The sequence below is a fragment of the Staurois parvus genome, unplaced genomic scaffold (assembly GCF_062004578.1).
Source record: "Staurois parvus isolate SC_StPar_1 unplaced genomic scaffold, SC_StPar_1.0 ptg000283l, whole genome shotgun sequence".
Taxonomy (NCBI): domain Eukaryota; kingdom Metazoa; phylum Chordata; class Amphibia; order Anura; family Ranidae; genus Staurois; species Staurois parvus.
Genome location: NW_028318079.1, coordinates 3153964 through 3176882, shown reverse-complemented (window position 1 = coordinate 3176882; position 22919 = coordinate 3153964). Strand labels below are relative to the sequence as shown.

At 46.4% G+C, this 22919-nt stretch overlaps 1 pseudogene; it reads left to right on the top strand.

Annotated features, from left to right (window-relative positions):
* The first annotated feature begins 6722 nt into the window (after positions 1-6722).
* LOC149458558 (uncharacterized) lies at positions 6723-7367 on the top strand (annotated as a pseudogene).
* The last annotated feature ends 15552 nt before the right edge of the window (positions 7368-22919 follow it).

The window sequence follows — 22919 nt, the reverse complement described above, 5'->3', positions numbered from 1 at the left end:
ACTGTGTTGAAAGCAGCAGTATTGGAGGTAAAACGACACTCATGAATTATAATTACTGGGTAAATAATTTTATGGTTGGGGGTCACCACAACATGAGGAACTGTATTAAAGGGTCACGGCATTAGGAAGGTTGAGAACCACTGATCTAGGGCCAGCTTTAGTTCTTAGGCAGATGGTCACAGCAAACAACAGATCAGGGCAGAGGCAGCATAGGGCACAGGCTAAAGCCGGTCATAGATGGTTTGAATCTAAACCAGTTCAACAGATTCAAACCATCTATGGGCAGACTGACTTTACCCTATTCAATAGTTGTACGACGTGGGTACAACCAGCCTGTTGGATTTGATATGCCATTATTGCCAGTGGGTATAGCTGATTTCAATAATCACTTTGTTCTCCCAGAGGGGACGACTCCCCGCTGGGAGAACACAGGGGGATTTCCCCATCAACTTCGACTCTGTTGATGGAGAAATCAAGCTATTTGCTTTCTTGCAACCCATGGTTGCAGGAAAGAAAAATCATATTATCTATGGCCGGCTTAACAGATCCTAAACAGAGTTCAGGACCCAGACAGGTAGATAGAGCACAGACAATAGCAGAGATAAGAGACTGATGATCAGAACCAGCACAGACAAACACAGTCCAAACAATTTGCAAAGAATAATCCAGGGCATTAACAGGCACAGGTCAGACAGACTTGAATCCATAGCATAAGCACCCAGATTAACCTGTTTATCAAGCACAGGCTGAATGTCAAGCAGTCTATTAAGAACTCTTAATTGAGATAAGTGTGCACAGTAGTGGCCTTAGTTGTAATGACCAGCACGGTGAACGATCAAGGCTGGTCATTACAGAGGAGCAGTTGCTTTCACCAAAATACAAAGCTAAGACTGACAAACATAGAAATAATATAAAAAAATTAGAGCTGCTCCACAAAATCTTAATTAAATTCAAATATTGAATTTAAAATATTTCCAAACTGTTGCACAAATGCAAGTGTAAAGCAAAAAAAAAAAAGCCAGCAAGCTCCCATGTATAATAACTCTTACAATACTGTTTGAAACATATCCCAATAGTCACTAAATTGGAATTACAGAAAAGAAACAGATCTGGTTGTACCTCCTGCCCAGTCAAATGCAGAAGGATGTAAATACTAAGGAGGACAAGCTGCAGTGATGATATAACAGAATAGGTTGTGTTTAGCAGAATCAGGAGCTTTTATATTTCAGTTATCAAGTGGTTCAAGATGGGATTGGATAATGCAGTTGAACTAGAAAAACCCTTTAATTAACGATCTTGTGAGCTGAGAGCTTCTGCAAATACGATCATTTGCTGTGCCGTTAAATAGCACTTTACCTTATTCACACAATTAAAGACACTAACAGAAAGGTTTTAACTTAACAATGGACATTATAACCTAAAGAAGTATAAATTGTTTTATATTAGAACTGGAAAAATGAGCACATCTTCTACAATGGGTGTCATAACCCTGTGGCTTTAGAAATGTTAATTATACATACAATGAAAATTCCGTATCACGTTTCCTGACATTTAATTAGGGGTAAAGGAAAATGGACAGGACTAGAATTTTAACTGTCAGTTTAATAACCTTTGTACAGCTCATTTCAGAATGATTTCCCTTCTCTCAGGAGAATCTCCGAATGTCAAACAGTGATATTAAGGTGAGTTGCAGTCATTGCAAAGCTACAAAGATGGAGCATGACAAAACTATAAATTTCAATGTGAACAAAAAAAATTGAACACAGTAGAATTGCTGAATAATTTGAATAATTACAGTGCCCAAAGGTTAGCTGTTCACAATATTTTAATTGCAAGTGTTCTGCTGGAGATACATGCAACTTTGGAATGTGAAATAACAATGTAGTCAGGCCACCAGTGTATATACATTGAGCAAACATACAGACAACAGTGAGAAGTCTGCTGTACGTTAAAGGATTTCTATAGGCATGGTCTCAAATCTCCCATTAACTTTCTAGATCACGTGTGTCAAATACAAAGCCCATGGGCAGAATCTGGCCCACCAGGCCATTTCATGTGGTCCTCGTACCTCTCCTGCAGCAATGGCACCCTCTTCCCTCACCCACACCTTGCCTCAGCAGTTGGCAACAGAGAAGAAGACAAAATTCCTCTGCCAGATCCTGCGCTTCTTTGTGCACTTGTTGAGATGCTCGTTTTTTTCACCCTTGTCTTAACAGTTGGCAGCAGAAATGAGGACAGAACTCCTCCTACAGAACCATCACCCCACCCCCTCCCAACGCCACCACCCTCTGCCACCACTGCCCGCCAGCCCTAAAGGAGAGAGGGAGTGAATGAAGATAGAAGGGCTAAAGTGGCAGTAGAGAAGCAATCTTCTACATCATTTGAGCCACATTGTTCCTCTGAATGCTGCTTTTCAATAAAAGGACACAACTTTACCAGTCCTTGAATGTTGACTGACTGGAGAGCACAGTCCCAGCTACGGCTTTAACTTATCAGCACCACCTCCCAATTCACTGACCTTATCTTCTCTCCGGAAGAGCAGTTGGCAATCCCACACCCTCCTTGGATGGAAATCCCGCACCCTCCTTGGCAGTGCATCGCCTGGTCCCTTCTTCTGGGGGGCAGCAAAGCCCCCCTGAAAATTGCCACCAGTACAATGCTTTGTTTGCCTTGCATTAAATATATCAATGCCTGCACCTCTCTGTGCACCACCCCCTAATTTCTGACTTCCCTGGTCTCAGCATTCAGCAGACTGTGGCAGCTGACTCCAGCCCTTCTCTGGTTCTCCTCCAGACACTGCTTTTTTTGTTTCCCAGCTTCATCCCCAGCTTCTTTCTGGCAACAGCACAAAGTAAAGGTACATTGTGATGTAAGGGAGGGTGGGGCACTCTTGACTTCTGATGGTGGGGGGTGTCCTTGACATATGATGATTGGATGGGTGGAGTGCTCTGGACATCTAGTTTTACAGATACAACTGGCCCTTGAATGCTAAGCAGAGGCAACCAACAAAAGCCAACAACTGGAAGGTAGGCACTCACTGAATTTCTGGCAAGATAACCATGTATTTCTTTTACATGTACAATAGAAATATCTGAAATGTGCATGTAATGCTGAGACATAATTAACATATCTTTGTTAATATACTCATAAGCTTTAGAAAGGCAAAGATCATGTATACTGGTAAGGAATACAGTTGATCCAGAATTTTGAACGATGTTAAATTTGTAACAAATTTCATGGATTTGGAGACCTAATTTGCATTTCAGTGTTTTTTTTCATGATTTGAATTCCAAAAGGTTTCTGGGAGAAAGAGGCCTAAAGCTTCTTTGAAGCCTGTTTCGACCCTATATATGCTTCTGCTATGGCCTGAGTACCCTTAGCTTAACTATAAGTGCCACCAGTTCCAAGGAGCTTCCCAAGGAGCTTTGCAAAAGTTTGGCCAAACCACAATTTATGAAGCTTTTCTTTCGTTCGCTCACGAATAAGGCGGTCCCAGTTCACTATGCAAGCCCATTCGTCGGTTTTTCAAATTCTTTACTCATTGGCCTTGCTCGACAAAGATCAAAATAGGGATCCCTGTGGAATACAATGCATGATATAATAGGGCAAGTTCCCAGCCACCTATAATGCCACTGACTTCATATGGAAGTATACTATTTTTTATTAGATAGTTCCATATCAGAAAAACAATATAATGATCATTCAGGAAAATCCTGCCAGCCTGAAAGGTACAAAAAATATGTTCATGATGAAGAGGCTGGTTGATGTAAACCAAAAAAGTCTTAAATTGGTTCTAAAGCCTAAACATATTTTATTTTAATACATTCCTTGCAATAAAAAAGAAATCCGTGAAAAATGTTTATTCTCCCATGCAGTGGGGCTGTGCCCGCACTCAGGGGCGGACTGACCATTTGAGCTCTCGGGCACTGCCCGAGGGCTCGAAGTCAGTAGGGGGCCCCATGAGATGTCCCTGATACCTTTCATAGACTTTTTTGGGTGTGGTTTGAGTGTTGGCGAGGACACAGGGGCCCCGTGATTTCCCATTGCCCCCATGAGTTTTCAGTCCGCCCCTGCCCGCACTGAATGGGTGAATGCTCGTTTTTGCCTAGGGGCTCTGAAAGTAAAGAAATACTTACCTAATCCTTCGATCCTCTGAGCTCACAACCGGTCCCCGCTGCTCCTGCCCCCCCTCTTGCTAGCGGTCTTGTGAATTGGCTGTTCCTGACAATATCACGCCCATAACTGGCTCCGGACATGAGGACGGCAGGAACAGTCCACCGCTGGATGTGGGGGAGCACGGTTTTACAGACTATCAGAGGAAAGGGTAAGTACAGCTTTTTCCTGAGCCCCTGGGCAAAACAAGCACTTAACCCATGTAGTGTGGGCACAGCCACACTGCATGGGAAAATAAAAATGTTCACCGAAATTCTGCTTTAAGGTAAAACATTTTTAGACATTGGTATTGGCCCCTCACTTCTCTCTTATACTTACTTGAGCCCTAATTTGATCCAGCACTGTGCACATCTACAGCTCTTCTCTTCCCTCACTTCCAGGTCTCACAGGCTTTACTGAAGCAGCAGGAGCCATTGGCTCCCAGTGCTGTCAATCAAAGCCAGGAATAAGGGAGCAGGGAGCGGGGCCGAATCCTACCGTCTGTGTCAGTAGACACAGACTGTGAGGCTCGAGAGCGAGCCCACGCAACTGCCCCCATAGAAAGCAGCTTCTTATAGGGGACACTGGCCAGAGAGGAGGAGCCAGGAGCGCCAGCGGGGAACCAGAGAAGAGGAGGTTCAGGGGCCTCTCTGTCAATTCCATTGCATAGAGCAGGTACGTATAGACATGTTTGTTATTTAAAAACATTTTTCTCCTTTACAACTACTTTACAAAATGTTGCCTTTAGCGACCAATCAAAATCATATTTAATAAATCCATAATGTGAAACATGAAAGCTAATTTGTTAGTTTTGGCTATAATCGCAATGCTGTGCTCATTTATGTCCAGTTTTAATAAATAAGTCTTTAAGTAAGTAGTTCAGAAATATACTGTCACATGGTGTCAGACTTCAGTTTGAATGACTGAGAAAGAAGTGATAAAAATAAGCTAAGCATTTGATAAAAAAAATGTTTATGCAAGGCCATTTTGTGCTTCATTGCGTACATGCTGACCTTGCCTTCTATGCTCGTGTCCTGATTCTATGCATCTATGCAGGCTGGAAAAATACCTCCTTTTCACTGCTACTGGTTAAAAAGGTTCTTTTCTCATCTCCTATTTGCAGATCATGTCTAATAGTTACAGAGAAGGGGCATATAAGATCTCTGCTTGGGAGCAGAAGCTAGCTCTCAATCCATGCACACAAAAGAAGCTGCAAAATGCTGAGATGATAAGAATTGGGAAGTGTGTGTCCTGACGTCTTGCGTAAAGTGCAACTCCAGCCAAAAGTTTTTTTTTTTTAATTTGAATAGATAGGGACTGGTTGAAAATGATTTGCTGTATGTGCCCTTGGGGAGATTTGCCTTTACTTCTTGTTTCAGATAGCAGGTAGGAAGTAGAGGAGAACTGTCCAAAAAGCGTAACATTTCCCTCTTAGTTGTCACCAGAACAGGTTTCCTCATTGAGATATCTCCTGTTCCTATGACTTTTAATGACCTGTTCCTATAAATGTTGGTTTTCTCTTTGCTTTCTGTACAGAAGACCTAAAGGAGAAGTACAGCCAAAGTTTTTTTCCAGTGAGCAAGGTGGGGGGCAAAGGAGACAGAGACTGAGAGTCACCGCTCTCTGCTCACAGCGGTGGTGAGTTCTCAGACTTGGAGTCAGGGGCGGACTGACGACTCATGGGGCCCCCAGGCAATAGGGTATCACGGGGCCCCTGTGTCCTTGCCCAAACTCAAAAAAACTATGAAAAAGGTACCAGGGGCATCTCATGGGGCCCTCTACTGACCCCAGGCCCTCGGTCAGTGGCCGAGTTTCCAAATGGTCAGTCCGCCCCTGCTTGGAGTTGATAGAGGACTGATGCTGCATCCACCTAGGTAAGTATAATTTGGGAAAAGAAACCCATCCAATACTTCTCTTCTAGAGTGGAACTTTAGTCAGAAAATGAAGTCCTGCTAGATCTCTTCAGGCTGACCCCTTTTGCAGGCATAGATATGTAAAACATTAAAAATAAGTTTTTTCTGGCTGTGCTGGGAGCTAATGCAATGATCAGGCTTGTGATGACAGGATTTCCCCCCCCCCCCCTCCCCCTGCACAGCCATTCACTGGGAAAAGCTGTGTTCTGCTGTTTCTCCTCCCTGAGCTCCTTATGCAGGTGATCATTTATAAAAAAAAAAGCTATTTATAATGTTTATATATACAGTGCTCAGTATAAATGAGAACACCCCTTTTGAAAAGTAAGATTTTAATCAATATCTCAATGAACATGATAACAATTTCCAAAAGTTTGACAAAACTGAGTTTTATAGAAACATTTGTTTCGCTCATTACATGAAAGTAAGGTTAATAATATAATTTAGATTACAAAATCTTTAGTTTTAATCAAATTAGTGGAAGCAAAAATGAATCCACCCCACAACAAAAACTACTACATCTAGTATTTTGTATGACCTCCATGATTTGTAAGGCCAGCACCAAGTCTTCTAGGCATGGAATGAACAAGCTGGCGACATATTGCAACATCTATCTTTTACATTCTTCAAGAACAACCTCTTTTAGATCCTGGATGCTGGATGGAGAGTGATGCTCAGCTTGTCTCTTCAGAATTCCCCATAGGTGTTTTCGATTGGGTTCAGATCAGAAGACATACTTGGCCACTGAATCACTTTCACCCTGTTCTTCAGAAATGCAACAGTGACCTTAGATGTGTGTTTTGGTTCATTGTTATGTTGGAAAAGTGCACGACGACCAAGTGATGGTTGCATCTACTCTTTCAATATTGAGCAGTACATCTGTGAATTCATGATACTATCAATGAAATGCAGCTCCCCGACACCAGCAGCACTCATGCAGCCCCGCAAAAGGACACTGCCACCACCATGTTTCACTGTAGGCACCATGCATTTTTCTTTGTACTCCTCACCTTTGCAACGCCATACAGTTTTAAAGTCATCTGTTCCAAAAACATTTATCTTGGTCTCATCACTCAAGAGTACAGAGTCCCAGTAGTCTTCTTCTTTTTCAGCCTTGGGCCCTGACAAATTCTAGGTGGGCTTTTTTGTGCATGGGCTTTAGGAGAGGCTTCCTTCGTGCATGCCATTCCTCTGCAGTGTACACCGTATTGTGTCACGGAAAACAGTCACCCCAGTTTGACTTTCTACTTCTACTTCTTGCGATACCCCACATTCAGCAATGGACTGTCCTCATGCCCAGTGTAAGGCTATGGACTCTACACTGGTTTTTATGACATCAGGACCTTGGACCAGTGGCGTGTAAGGGAGGAGCAGAAGATCAGGTAAGTAAATTTGCTTTGCAGTGTACCTATACCTAATTGAACAATTAAACGTTGCAATGTGGGCACAACTCCACTGCAAGGGATAATTTTATTTTTTCCCGAAAATTGGGCTTTGATTTGCTGAGTTTATATCAGTGTTTCTCAACTCCAGTCCTCATGGACCCCCAACAGGTCATGTTTTCAGGATTTCCATTATTTTGCACAGGTGATTTGATCAGTTTCACTACCTTAGTAATTACTACAGCTGTTTCATCTGAGGGAAATCCTGAAAACATGACCTGTTGGGGGTCCATGAGGACTGGAGTTGAGAAACACTGGTTTATATCAACCTGAAATGATATTCCTGATATGTGCCTGCTGTACCATGTACTTGTATGAAAAAGCATCCTGTTATCTTTGTATTGCTTCCTTTGTGTGAAATCCCTGGTGTTTCTGCCAGTCCCCCTGCTTTCATATTAAAAATGGAATACACTAGGCAGGAGAGCACAATGTGGACAGTCCTCTGGCTGTGCTGAGAACTGAGTCTGCTCTTCTCCATTGATCAGGCTTGTGCTGACACCCTCCCCACAGTCATTCACTGGGAAGATCAATTTACTGCTGTTTCTCCTCCCCCAGCTCTCTAAGATCTTATGCAGCTGAGAAGAGAGAGCATGTGATCACTTATAAAAAGGGGAAAAAAGGTATTTATAATGTTTTCCATATCTATACACAAATATTTTGCCTTTCATTTCCTTTTTAAACTGTATGGGTTGTTTACAAGGTGAGGGTTCATATATACTTTAACATTACAGAAAATTTTTCATTAGATCAATACATTTAATGAGAAGTCTGGATTGTCAGCACTAAGGGTTAACACCACAGAGGGTATTTCATTACACACAATGGTATGGGTTGAAATTGACTACCTGTAGATTTACTTACAGCAAACATAACTTATTAACTTTTCCCTTTCTTGTTTTACAACCATCTATTTTTCAATATTACTTCAAACTGACTGACATTAGACAATAGCTTTTTTGACAGTTTTTTTCTAACACTGTGATTAGTAATAGAGTAATTTTGTGAAAGGAAAGCTTTCACCCGCTACGCAGTGAGCACAAACACGAAAACGAACCTTAAAACCGCAAGAAAATAAGGTCCCATTGTTGCAAACAATAGGCTGATAACTACCACGGATTGTGAAATTGAGAAACCATATAAATCATCGTCACATAGAACCTAATCTTAGTAGCTTCAATTTTCAACAAAAAATCTATAACCAAGCCAAGAACACGAGGGAAGATGGGAAATGAGAAGAAATTAAAGGCAACAATACATTGCTAGTGTAAGGGTCCTGCCACACAGCATTCCACTATGTTCTCTTTAGAAATGATGTTACCTGAAATATAGAATGAACGCTTAAAGAAACCGATAAGCCAAAACTTGGTTTAAATCAGAAATCTAGAAACAAGATGTACAGAAATATTTGAAAACATTCCAGCTGTTTGCAAGCACTGATATGATATTTTAGATTAAAATGGATTTATGAGGAGCATTGGTTGGATACAGGTACACAAATGTTCATGCATTCAAGATAATTAGGGTTTTTTAAGGTTGCCTGGACATATATGTAGCACCACTCCAGAATATGCCCAGATCTCCCTTGTTAGTGGAGAGGCTGCCTACCACAGGCACATTTTCATGCACACCATCAACTTAGACTCAGTCTAGGGTAGGGTTTCTCAACTCGGATTCCATGAAACCTTAGGGTTCCTCCAGAGGTTGCAATGGGGGTTCCTTTAGCAATGAGCAATTTCTGCCTCTCAGATAAGTTTCCATTGACACCATTGATCTTTTTAGCTATTTGTAAGTGGGTAATTCTTCTCAATAACCACAAGTTTAAAGAGCATTCTTCCCTCTGACCATCACACTAATGTATCATGAGTTGGAGATATAGTCATTTTAGCAGGGAGTTTCCTGAGACCAGAAAGTTATTTCAAGGGTTCCTCTGTGTTGAAAAAGTTGAGAAAGGCTGGCCTAGGGGATGTTTTTTTTGTGGATTTTATTTGCAGAAACTTGAAAGGAGGGGATTTATGAGGTTCAACATACTCCAAAACAATATCATGTATCAACAGGAGAACAAAGTTCTTAGCACAAATCCTATAGCAGTTGGCACACATGAAAATCCCAAACTAGTCCTTGCTCACAATAGCCCAGGAGATATCTGCCACCCAGACTCCACAGGACACTCTTTAGTGAGGGACACAAAAAAAAGATCCTTCTCCAGACCAGGACTCCCAGAGCAATGCCCTTCAGCAGGTCACTTTAGAAATCCTCTCCAGGTCCACAGTCCAACACGTTTTGAGGGCCAAACAGTAACTCCAGTACACTGGCTGCATCGCAGGGGCAATATCCCCAGGGCAAGAACTTTCTACATGCCCCAAAACATTTAGCACCTCTCCAGCCAGTGTCAGGGCTCCCAGGTGTGACCAGAGATGTGTGACTGACGCAGGGAAACGCAGACCTCAGATATGTTATAAACAATATAATTTATTAACACTAACAATACAAACATAAACGCAGTGCAATACTAAAACATAATACAGTGCAAACAAACCAAACCAACCACCCACAGATAACAGTACATACAAGCAAGCGTCGTCAGGCAGGCCGGGTCAATATCAATAGGGCAGGTAGGTACAGGGGGAGCAAGCGGAGATTGGTCAGGGTCACAAGCCAGGGATCAGAACAGGTAGCAAGCAGCGTGGTACAGAGGGTCAGACAGAGGGATGGTCAGGAGCGAGCCGGGATCAGAGCAGGAGAAGTCAGCAGCGGTTCAGAAACAGGATGCAGGACAGAAACAGGATGCAGGACAGAAACAGGATACAGGGCCCAGGACAAACACACACCAAGGCAGAGTCTGTGGGTCTGGCCATCCCTTAAATACCCCAGCATAATCAGTTACAGGTGTTAGCTGGCTGCAAAGTTGAGTCTCTGATTGCTGGGAACACCCGCTGGCCAGCCCTGGTACTGCAGATCAAAAGGCAGGTGAGTCCCACCATAGCTGGCCAGTCCATTCCTGACAGTACCCCCCCCTCAAGGAGCGGCCTCAGGACGCTCCAAACAGTCCTAGCTGGGAAAAATGTTCCACCGCCCGGGTCTGGTAACTGGCGGGATATCAAAGACTGGCACACCGGGCAGGACTCCGGGCAGCGGTACACCGGGCAGAGGCACATCGGGCTGGACTCCGGGCAGAGGCACATCGGGCTGGACTCCGGGCAGAGGCACATCGGGCTGGACTCCGGGCAGAGGCACATCGGGCTGGACTCCGGGCAGAGGCACATCGGGCTGGACTCCGGGCAGAGGCACACCGGGCTGGACTCCGGGCAGAGGCACACCGGGCTGGACTCAGGGCAGAGGCACACCGGGCTGGACTCCGGGCAGAGGCACACCGGGCTGGACTCCGGGCAGAGGCACACCGGGCTGGACTCCGGGCAGAGGCACTCCGGGCAGAGGCACACCGGGCTGGACTCCGGGCAGAGGCACACCGGGCTGGACTCCGGGCAGAGGCACACCGGGCTGGACTCCGGGCAGAGGCACACCGGGCTGGACTCCGGGCAGAGGCACATCGGGCTGGACTCCGGGCAGAGGCACATCGGGCTGGACTCCGGGCAGAGGCACACCAGGCTGGACTCCGGGCAGAGGCACATCGGGCTGGACTCCGGGCAGAGGCACATCGGGCAGGACTCCGGGCAGAGGCACAACGGGCAGGACTCCGGGCAGAGGCACATCGGGCAGGACTCCGGGCAGAGGCACATCGGGCAGGACCCCGGGCAGAGGCACATCGAGCAGGACCCCGGGCAGAGGCACATCGGGCTACCAGGCGAAGCAGCAGGCAGCGGGCCACCAGGCGGAGCGACAGGCACCGGGCCCCCGGGCGGGGCGACAGGCACCGGGCCCCCGGGCGTGGCGACAGGCCTCGGGCCCCCAGGCGGAGCGGCGGGCGCCGGACCCCCAGGCGGAACTACAGGTCTCGGGCCCTCAGGCAGAGCGGCGGGCGCCGGACCCCCAGGCGGAACTACAGGCCTCGGGCCCTCAGGCGGAGCGGCGGGCGCCGGACCCCCAGGCGGGGCGACAGGCCTCGGGCCCCCAGGCGGAGCGGCGGGCGCCGGACCCCCAGGCGGAACTACAGGTCTCGGGCCCTCTGGCGAAGCGGCGGGCGCCAGACCCCCAGAAGGAGCGACAGGTCTCGGGCCCTCAGGCGGAGCGACAGGCATCGGACCCCCAGGCGGGGCGACAGGCATCGGACCCCCAGGCGGGGTGACGGGCATCGGACCCCCAGGCGGGGCGACGGGCATCGGACCCCCAGGCGGGGCGACGGGCATCGGACCCCCAGGCGGAGCGACGGGCCTCGGACCCCCAGGCGGAGCGGCGGGCGCCGGACCCCCAGGCGGGGCGACAGGCATCGGGCCCCCAGGCGGGGCGACAGGCATCGGGCCCCCAGGCGGGGCGACAGGCATCGGGCCCCCAGGCGGGGCGACAGGCATCGGGCCCCCAGGCGGAGCGACAGGCATCGGGCCCCCAGGCGGAGCGGCGGGCGCCGGACCCCCAGGCGGAGCGGCGGGCGCCGGACCCCCAGGCGGAGCTACAGGTCTCGGGCCCTCAGGCGGAGCGGCGGGCGCCGGACCCCCAGATGGAGCGACAGGTCTCGGGCCCTCAGGCGGAGCAACAGGTCTCGGGCCCCCAGACGAAGCGGCGGGCACCGAGTCACCAGGCACGACAGTGGGCACCGAGTCGTCTGGCAAGACTGCGGGCACCGAGTCAACTGGCGGAACAGCGGGCATCGAGTCAACTGGCGGAACAGCGGGCACCGAGTCGTCTGACAAGACTGCGGGCACCGAGTCGTCTGGCAAGACTGCGGGCACCGAGTCGTCTGGCAAGACTGCGGGCATCGAGTCAACTGGCGGAACAGCGGGCATCGAGTCAACTGGCGGGACTGCGGGCACCGAGTCGTCTGGCAAGGCTGCGGGCACCGAGTCGTCTGACAAGACTGCGGGCACCGAGTCAACTGGCGGAACAGCGGGCATCGAGTCAACTGGCGGAACAGCAGGCACCGAGTCGTCTGGCAAGACTGCGGGCACCGAGTCGTCTGGCAAGACTGCGGGCACCGGGTCAACTGGCGGAACAGCGGGCATCGAGTCAGCTGGCGGAACAGCGGGCATCGAGTCAACTGGCGGAACAGCAGGCACCGAGTCGTCTGGCAAGACTGCGGGCATCGAGTCAACTGGCAAGACTGCGGGCATCGAGTCAACTGACGGAACAGCGGGCACCGAGTCGTCTGGCAAGGCTGCGGGCACCGAGTCGTCTGGCAAGGCTGCGGGCACCGAGTCGTCTGGCAAGGATGCGGGCACCGAGTCGTCTGGCAAGGCTGCGGGCACCGAGTCGTCTGGCAAGGCTGCGGGCACCGAGTCAACTGGCGGAACAGCGGGCATCGAGTCAACTGGCGGAACAGCAGGCACCGAGTCGTCTGGCAAGACTGCGGGCACCGAGTCGTCTGGCAAGACTGCGGGCACCGAGTCGTCTGGCAAGACTGCGGGCACCGAGTCGTCTGGCAAGACTGCGGGCATCGAGTCAACTGGCAAGACTGCGGGCATCGAGTCAACTGGCAAGACTGCGGGCATCGAGTCAACTGGCAAGACTGCGGGCATCGAGTCAACTGGCGGAACAGCGGGCACTGAGTCGTCTGGCAAGGCTGCGGGCACCGAGTCGTCTGGCAAGGCTGCGGGCACCGAGTCGTCTGGCAAGACTGCGGGCACCGAGTCGTCTGGCAAGACTGCGGGCACCGAGTCAACTGGCGGAACAGCGGGCATCGAGTCAACTGGCGGAACAGCAGGCACCGAGTCGTCTGGCAAGACTGCGGGCACCGAGTCGTCTGGCAAGACTGCGGGCATCGAGTCAACTGGCGGAACAGCGGGCACTGAGTCGTCTGGCAAGACTGCGGGCACCGAGTCGTCTGGCAAGGCTGCGGGCACCGAGTCGTCTGGCAAGACTGCGGGCATCGAGTCGTCTGGCAAGACTGCGGGCTCCGAGTCAACAGGCACGACAGTGGGCACCGGGTCATCAGGTATCGGATTGTCTGGCTCGACAGCGGGCATCGTGTCACCAGGTATGACAGCGGGCACTGGGTCACCAGCCATCAGGTCATTTGGCTTGCCAGCGGGCACCGCGTCATCTGGCAAGGCAGTGGGCACCGGGTCACCAGGTATGACAGCGGGCTCTGAGTCAATTGGCACGACAGCGGGCACTGGATCAGGTACCGGATCATCTGGATCAACAGCGGGCATCGAGTCAACTGGCCTAATAGGATCGTCGGGCTGGATCAGTTCATCAGGCTGAATGCAGGCTTCAGGCTGAGGAGAGGCTTCAGGCTGAGGAGAGGCTTCAGGCTGAGGAGAGGCATCAGGCTGAGGAGAGGCATCAGGCTGAGGAGAGGCATCCGGCTGAGTAGAGGCTTCAGGCTGAGTCACGGAAGGCAGGTTCACCGGTTTGGATACTGGCAGGATGGTATTGGTTGGAAAGAATTTTCGCTTTTTTCTGGTTTTAACTACTGGAGCACTGCAAGTAAACGCAGGTCTGCAAACGAATGGAGCAGCTGGAGACAGAGAAAAACTGGAGGATGGAACAGGAGAGGGAGCAGTTGCTACAGAGGGCTTTTTTACAGGGTTAAAGGCAGGATAGGTGCAGCGAGTGGGAACAGGGTACTGACATGCGGTAGATAGCCAAGTATACTGGGCTGTAACTGTAGGAGCTGGTGGGAATACAGGAGTAGAGTTAGAAGCAGGACTGGGTTTTTGTAAGCTGACTGAGGCTGGGTGCAATAAGTCTGTCCATGTCTGCAGTATGGGTTGAACAAAGCTGAGCTTACACAAAGCCTGTCTGGTCAATGACTGCACTGCGTTTATACAATCTCTTAGTGTCTGTGGTGAACATGTGGAATAACGCTCCAGAAAGTAACCCACATCATCCTCTAATAACCACACCAGGGACTCAACCTGGTCTGCACTAAATGGTGGCAAAAATTCATCCCTGCATTCGGGGGAACCAGATGAAACCAACTCAACACAAACCTGAATCAATGGCTGCACCATAGAGAAATCTGTGCCCTGATCTACTAGAACATGAGCGAGCCGTATACATTCTAGCAGTTCATCCCGGGTATACTCCTTCAGAGTCTGATAAGCATACTCCCTGTCATCAAACACTAGCAGATATAAATACGCAACCTCATCCAGATCCATCCTTCCCATCAACAAGCCAAGATGGCTTCCCTGTGCAGCCACTTCTGGTCAGGATTGGCCTTGGTGTAATGTCAGGGCTCCCAGGTGTGACCAGAGATGTGTGACTGACGCAGGGAAACGCAGACCTCAGATATGTTATAAACAATATAATTTATTAACACTAACAATACAAACATAAACGCAGTGCAATACTAAAACATAATACAGTGCAAACAAACCAAACCAAACCACCCACAGATAACAGTACATACAAGCAAGCGTCGTCAGGCAGGCCGGGTCAATATCAATAGGGCAGGTAGGTACAGGGGGAGCAAGCAGAGAATGGTCGGGGTCACAGGCCAGGGATCAGAACAGGTAGCAAGCAGCGTGGTACAGAGGGTCAGACAGAGGGATGGTCAGGAGCGAGCCGGGATCAGAGCAGGAGAAGTCAGCAGCGGTTCAGAAACAGGATGCAGGACAGAAACAGGATACAGGGCCCAGGACAAACACACACCAAGGCAGAGTCTGTGGGTCTGGCCATCCCTTAAATACCCCAGCATAATCAGTTACAGGTGTTAGCTGGCTGCAAAGTTGAGTCTCTGATTGCTGGTAACACCCGCTGGCCAGCCCTGGTACTGCAGATCAAAAGGCAGGTGAGTCCCACCATAGCTGGCCAGTCCATTCCTGACAGCCAGCTTCTGAGCACCCCCTTCCCAAGGATTGGTCAAGGTCTGATAAACAGTGGTTGACTCTCCTATTCTGTTTTATGGAAGCTTCTCCCAGAAGCAGAAAGGAGTGATCAACCACTGACCTTAGAAAAATCTTGAACGACCAAAAAACATAATTTCTCCAGTGAGTACAGTGAACCAAAAAAGAAATGTAGCCTAATTTTTGGCAGAACACTACATAATGTATATGAATTTTTCAACCTCCTACCATTGTACATCAGTCCATAGGATATTCAGCTTGATTGATCATTCAGATTCAAGTTAAATAGGTAGGAAGGGGATGAGTGCTGTGGCTGGAGAGTGTCAGAAACACTTGCACCTCGGGTGATAATGTCGTCGTCAAACCTGACTTATCCCCACATTGTCCAGTTTGATCAAAATTGAAGTGGGCAACTTGCATTCCATGTCTATGGGTACCTTAACCCCTTCCGCCCACCCCATTGTTACTTAGCTAGGTTTTTATGCCCAGGAGGCAGGAAAGTCTGCCTAACTATGTGACCACTGTGATTGCTTGTCCCCTGGTTACCAATCATTAACACAGACTGGGAGCTGTCTTTGTGCCCTCTCAGTACAGAAATATCTACCTTCAATAGAATAACATATGCGGTGGGTATTAAAACCCACCCTTTGTCATTGCACATTACATGGGCAGCAAGAGGATAAAGCTGAGCTCCAGGCAGATATAAAAGACACAATTTAATGCAGCATTTATATTCTTTACTACATCATTTACTACATTATTAAATGTGTTTTTTTTAATGCAAGCAGAGTATTTACCTATATTTTCTCTGGTATCAGCCTCCTGTAGTCCTTGTATAGCAGAGCTCAGAATGGGAAAGGGAGAAGCAGCACAAGGAGCCAATTACTTGTGTTGCAGTGCTCATGTTTTAACAAGGAACATGCTGATTGGTGGAGAGAACAGTGACAGAGAGATAAGGTCATTAGTCTGCTGCTTCTCCTTTCAACTCCAGTCACAGGTCAAGGGAAGGATATGAATCGTAAGTGTCATGGGTCATATGCTCATATGTTTGTAGCACTACCCCCTTAAGTGGATTGCTGATAAATTGGGTCCCCCTATAGTCCTGCACAGCCAGACAACCTGCATTCTCCACACAAACGTGCGTTCCGAGTCAAAAATCAGTCCTTGAGCTTTTGTTTTGTATTTTATTGCGAGGATTTAACTGGGATAGGGTAAGGGGTGTATAGGATGCTCAAGGGACCCGATAACTGAGGACAACTTCCTGTAACTATTAACAACCTTCTCTTCTCTGATGCAGTCTCTGTCGGAGCACTAGCCAGCATCTCCTTGTTGTACCACCCCAGACCCTAGATGAAGCCCTCCTCACCCAGCAAACTGGAGACTTTTCCTGAGTAGGGGATCCGGCTGCTGTCCCTTTAAATGAGGTGAACAGTCACTAGCATGGCTATCCCCTATCCGCCCAGGCGCACTCACTCAGATCCTCTCCTGTACGCTTGCGGGTTAGCTGCTGCTACCAGTCCTATCAGCTGGGCTGCTCCTTCCCTGCCATACAGGTGGTGCTTGCTCATGGGGCCAGTGAGCTCCACGTTTTCTGCCTTTCCAGCTCCAGTTTCGCAGGCAGGTCCCATCCCACTAGACCTCCTAGCAGCCTTTTTTTCTCCAGCCTCACATCTTCATACTTTTTCTTCCACCTGACTCCTCAGACTCCACACTCCTGCTACTGAATAGGCTCCTACACTTTTAAGGGTGTCCAGCCCCTTGCCAAGCCTTCTGTTGGGTATTGCCCAGGACTCCTCAAGAGTGCAGCCAGCCACTCCTCAGATCCACCCACTGCCTCCAAGGCCCCCCTCCGAAAGCCTCAGAGCAGGGGGACATTCCGGAGGGGCTGGCCTGCAGAGTTTCTCAGCTCTGATCACAATTTGACACCTGATGACACCTATTACACCTGAGCTGCTAACCAGCTCCTGTCTAACCATTAGGATCTAGCTCCCCCTAGCTACATTAGGAGGGTGCTACATGTTAATTAATTACAGATGGGAAAAATCGAGTCCCCTGCCATATGTAAGCTGCACTATGTAGCAGAGCTGTGTATACCTCAGAGTTGGACAACAGAAATACAAATCCTCTGACAAACAAAACAGAATTCATATACCTTTTGGGTATAACATTGTGTTTGTTTGCACTAAAATTCATTTTAGTGCATTTTTTCCTGCAAACATGTATTTGATAAATATCTGCACATATGCTGTATAATAATCAATAGAGAAGATGGGACTTTCAAGGTGCATAGACATGAATACCACACATTAAAAGTTATATAATTTTAATTTCATATTTCGTTAAAACAAGAAAGGAAAAGATACAAAAACATAAAAACAATTTCAATTGTAAGAATACCAACTGAGATTCAGACTTGGTTAGGTAAATGTAGTATACTCCCTACATGTTTCGCCCTCACGGGCTTCTTCAGGGGAGATTTTTGAGGAAATTTCTACCGCCAAGGCAGTCCTGGATGTGAAAGCTCAGAGCTAGAAGAAAATGACCTAAAAATCTTAATTGGCCTACATGTCCAAAACAGTTGTAGAGGATATAATGGGCATCAGATATTATCTGTTAAATGCTTTAGGATATATAGGTATAACCTAACAAAGATCTATTTGACCTCTACATTCACAACCATAAGAAAGGAAACAATGGACATCAAACATCCATCTCCGTTCAGATCCAATACAGCCTCCAAGATACTCAGTGTGCGAAACATGTAGGGAGTATACTACATTTACCTAACCAAGTCTGAATCTCAGTTGATATTCTTAGAATTGAAATTGTTTTTATGTTTTTGTATCTTTTCCTTTCTTGTTTTACCAAAATACGAAATACAAATTATATAACTTTTAATGTGTGGTATTCATGTCTATGCACCTTGAAAGTCCCTTCTTCTCTATTGATTATTTGCAATTTTAAGGGATGTGGTGCAATAATCATATCAGGTCACTCGCTCGCCACTTTACTGTTTCATATGCTGTATAATGCTACACAAAAATGCAATTAATGCAATTTATTCTCCAGGGTCTTAGCTTTCAGAAAATATATACTTTTTTGGGGGGTAATTTCTAGATAAAAATGTAGATTGTATGGGGAAAAGTTAGAAAAATTGGCCCAGTAGATAAGTGGTTAAACATCCCTTGTAGTATGTCTCCAGGTTCTGACAGCTTTCTGTATATTACAAATAATGAATATTATGTGTGGCAATTTGGCGATGTTAGGACTTGTTGGTCACATTAATCTATGGGGTGCTTATCTCTAAATAAAACTGTGCTCAAGTTATAAAGTCTACTTGGTATACCAATAGTTTTTAGAGCTTTCACTGTGCCTCTAGCTTGACTGCAGTCTCGTGTCTGTCATTCTGAGCTCTGTAACAATTCCTCACTCATGTTTACAATACTAGCTGCATATTGCATTCACTAGACTAAAGATGGGCAGAGTAGGAGTATGAATAAATTGTTGGGTTTCCTTCCAAACTGTAGTTTAATTGGCCCTATTGAGACAGGGATCCTATACTGTAAGCTCCTTGAGCACAGGAATTGAAGTGAATCTACTATATATTACCAAAGTGTTGTGTACCTAAATGAAATAGATAATCTTTCTAAATTATTATATGTATGAATAAAAATGTTAAAGTGTTACTAAGCCCAGAACCCTGTATTCAGTCTATTTGGTCTCCCACAGTACACAGAACAGGGAAATGCAATTATGTTAGAAAATATAAACTGCTAAATACCTTTTCTCATTAGCAGTATATAGCAGTCTTGTGAATTATATCAGTGTCCAGCAGAGCACTGGTTAAAGCTTGTAGGAGGAGTTTTCATTCTCCCCTGATTGTCCTATGAGACTGCATAACCTCTGACCCTCTGTCTGGACAGTACTGATTGGCCCTGTACTGATCACATGCACTCTCCCAAGCAGAAAAAAAAACTCTCTAGCAACACATAGTGATGGGTCAAACACCCCCGTTTGGTTCGCGGGTAGAACATTCGAACCTAATGAAAATTGGACCACAAACATCGCAACAGGAACAATTCACAATTCAGATATCACAAAAGTGGTATCTGAGCATGTGGTAAAATACTAAACAACTACTAAAATACCACATGACTATTTTAATAATGCTGTATTTTAGTAGTGAAAACATTCTTTTGTGTTTCAGCTATCAGCGGAGTTCCCCACCGACAGCTGAATTTAAATAGAATTTCCGGCATTGCCCGGCAATTAAACATTTAAAAAAAAAAAACCTTGTGGGGTCCCTTTGGGTCTGGTATGGCTTGTGAGGGGAACCCCCCACACCAAAATTCAACCCCCCCAAAATCCACACCAGCCAGGCAGGTCAGGAAATGGGGGGGATGATTGAGCGCCCCCCCCTCCTGAACCATATCAGGCCACATGCCCTCAACATGGGGGGTACTTTGTTGATGGGGACATTGGCCTTTTCCACACAGCCCTGGCCAGTGGTTGTGGGGTTTGCATGTGGGGGGCTTATTGGAATCTGGAAGCTCCCTTTAACAAGGAGGCCCCCAGATCCCAGATTCCCCCCTATGTGAATGAGCATGGGGTGCATGGTACCGCTACTCAATCACAATAAAAAAGGTGCAGTGTAAAAGTTGACAGTAGACAGTCTTTGACAAGTCCTTAATTAAAAAAAAAAAAAAAAAAATTATCCCTGAAGTAGATCTAACATCAATCACGATGCCCAGCACCACCGCCAACCCGCTCTTGACGCTGGCTCCCGCCATGTGACAGCTGCACTGGGATGGCAGTTCTTAAATACTGTGATAATTTCACAAGGGGTAAGGGTTGCCCTGCCCCCACGTGATGTCATTATTCATTTTGATTGGTCACAATGCACTGTCAGGGCGCAGGGCATTGTGTGGCGCAACAGGCGAATAGCCCGCTGAACGCCTTTACTGTTCATGTGTTTGCGGAACACATGAGCGGCCAATGTTCGAGTCGAGCATAGCAATACAACCCAACTTTAGCAATACACACCACACTAAGCATGTGCAGCTTACCTCCAAGGCTTCGTTCTATGCACAGATGGTTTGGGGACAGTAGAAGAAGGAGAGGATCAGAGAAGACAGGATCAAACATCCTTTATATACAATTCGGAGGATTAACCCCTTAGATTCCACAGTGAGCATAATAAGCATGCTTTACTGCATATACAGACTGATTTTATTGTTGTGGGTATAGTAACACTTTAAGGTCTCATGCACATTGGGTGTTTGCTCGGCTCTCCTGAACACTATTCTCCTGGCGGGAGAAAAGCAGCATCACAGATGCTCCTTTAAGTGTGTCACTTGCTTGGGCATTAATTCATTTCATTGGCTAGAATAATAATAGGAAGATTCACTCAGCCAGTCCAGGCTCTGGAGAGATCCCAACGTTAATGTCAGGATCTACCCAGATACCCAGAGCTAGCCACTGAGAGCCTGGGCCAGCCACTCCCTCCCCCTCCACAGCCTGGCATTCCAGTGAGTGCTGGAGGGTCAGAGCAGAGAGCCATTGGCTGTCAGCCATCGGCTCTCTGCTCACTGAATATTGAGAACTAAGTGATCAGCAGTCTTTGTCCACTCAGTTCTTGAGCTTAAAGGCAGCGGGGGACAGATGCAGCATCGGACAGATGGCTCATCCGTCTAGGTATAATAAATAAAATATAAATGTTTGTTTTTTTACATTTTCCATACTTCTCTTTAAGTTAATAAAGAAGCCATAACAAGCTGGACTGTCACAAAACAATAATCTGCTGAACTTTTTATGTCAAATGTTTTTTTCGTTCACTAACCGCATTACATATTGTTACTGCTCCTCAATCTTTTTGGCTCCATTGGAGTTACAGTTCTTAATAAAACAAGATTACAGTATAATTTTACTTGTATCCTAGAGAAATCAGGAAACTATATATAAAACTATGGTGTCAGAACTTGATTTCCCTGGGCAAAACATTATATATTAAAAATTAGCAATGAAAAAGAAGAACAATTTATATTCTAAAGTGCTGCGCAAACTGCTGGCATTATACGTATCCTGCATAAAAATAATAATTAAAGCAAAACTCTGCTTTTGTTAAAAAATGTATATACGTTTTTCATTGCTACAGTTTATTTAATGTAAAAAACTTTATATCCACTTGCCAACTGCCCACGGCATTTTTACTGCAAGCAGCCAGCATGTACAGGCAAAGCGACAGGCTCGTACATTATTTTGACTGTACTGGCACTAGGGAAAACTGTGCAGCGTACTGCGGATCCCGGAGCTCGGGATCTGCTATACGATCATATGATCAAAATGTCAACAAAGCTGTTATGGAAGAATTTAATTCATAACAGCTTTGCTTCTAGTACTAGTGAGCTGTGATTGGCTCACAACTATCACACGGTACCTGGGCCAATCACAGCACCCTGTACCATGTGGTTAGCTGTAGCCAATCACAGATCAGTAGTATTCTGAAGTGTCATGGACTTAACCCAGTCATGACAGTTCAAAGCATTGCAGGTGCAATGATCTTCATTGTACCAGCAAAGTGTAAAAAAAAGAAATCCCTGATCACCCCCCCCCCCCCCAGAGTAGTACAATGTTACTATGGTATATTATATTATGGTATTTACATAAATAGTAAAAAAATATCACCCCCCCAGAGTAGTACAATGTTACTATGGTATATTACATTATAGTATTTATAAAAAATAGTAAAAAAAAATCACCCCCCCCCAGAGTAGTGCAATGTTACTATGGCATATTACATTATGGTATTTAAAAGAATAGTAAAAAAAAAAATCACTCCCCCCAGAGTAGTACCATGTTACTATGGTATATTACATTATGGTATTTACAAAAATAGTAAAAAAAAATGTGTTAAAAAATATTTAAAATATTGAATTAAATTGTTTTTTTTTAGCATGCTGTCATCAATCAGTGTCCCTGATCACCGTCACACCAGTAATATCATGACAATATCATGTACTGTACTGGTGAGAGTATGCAGAAAACAAATGTGAAAAAAACACATTTTATTTAATTTATTCATTTTCCAAAAAATTGTGACAAAAAAACTAAAACTTCAAAAAACTTGCTTCTTACTAAAAACCTCCGACTGTCTACTTTCCAAAAAAGGGGTAATTTGGGGGATATTTGTACTATCCTGACATTTTAAGGGCCTCAAGAAATGGGATCAATTGTCAATACTGATTAGCATGCATTAAGGCTAATAAGGGGACTAATAAGGAGAACCTCAGTTACAAGGAACATCTACAAACATTAATCTCCCTGGAGAAGAGACGCTTGAGAGGAGATATGATAGCGATATACAATTTCCTCAATATTGATTCTAGCATAGGGGAAAACTATTCAGTTTCGGGGAGCTTTTTCTCACTCATTGAAATTGGAGAAGCGGTTTAACCTTAAACTGTGTAAGGGGTTCTTTACTGTCAGAGGTGTAAGGATGTTAACTCCCTTCC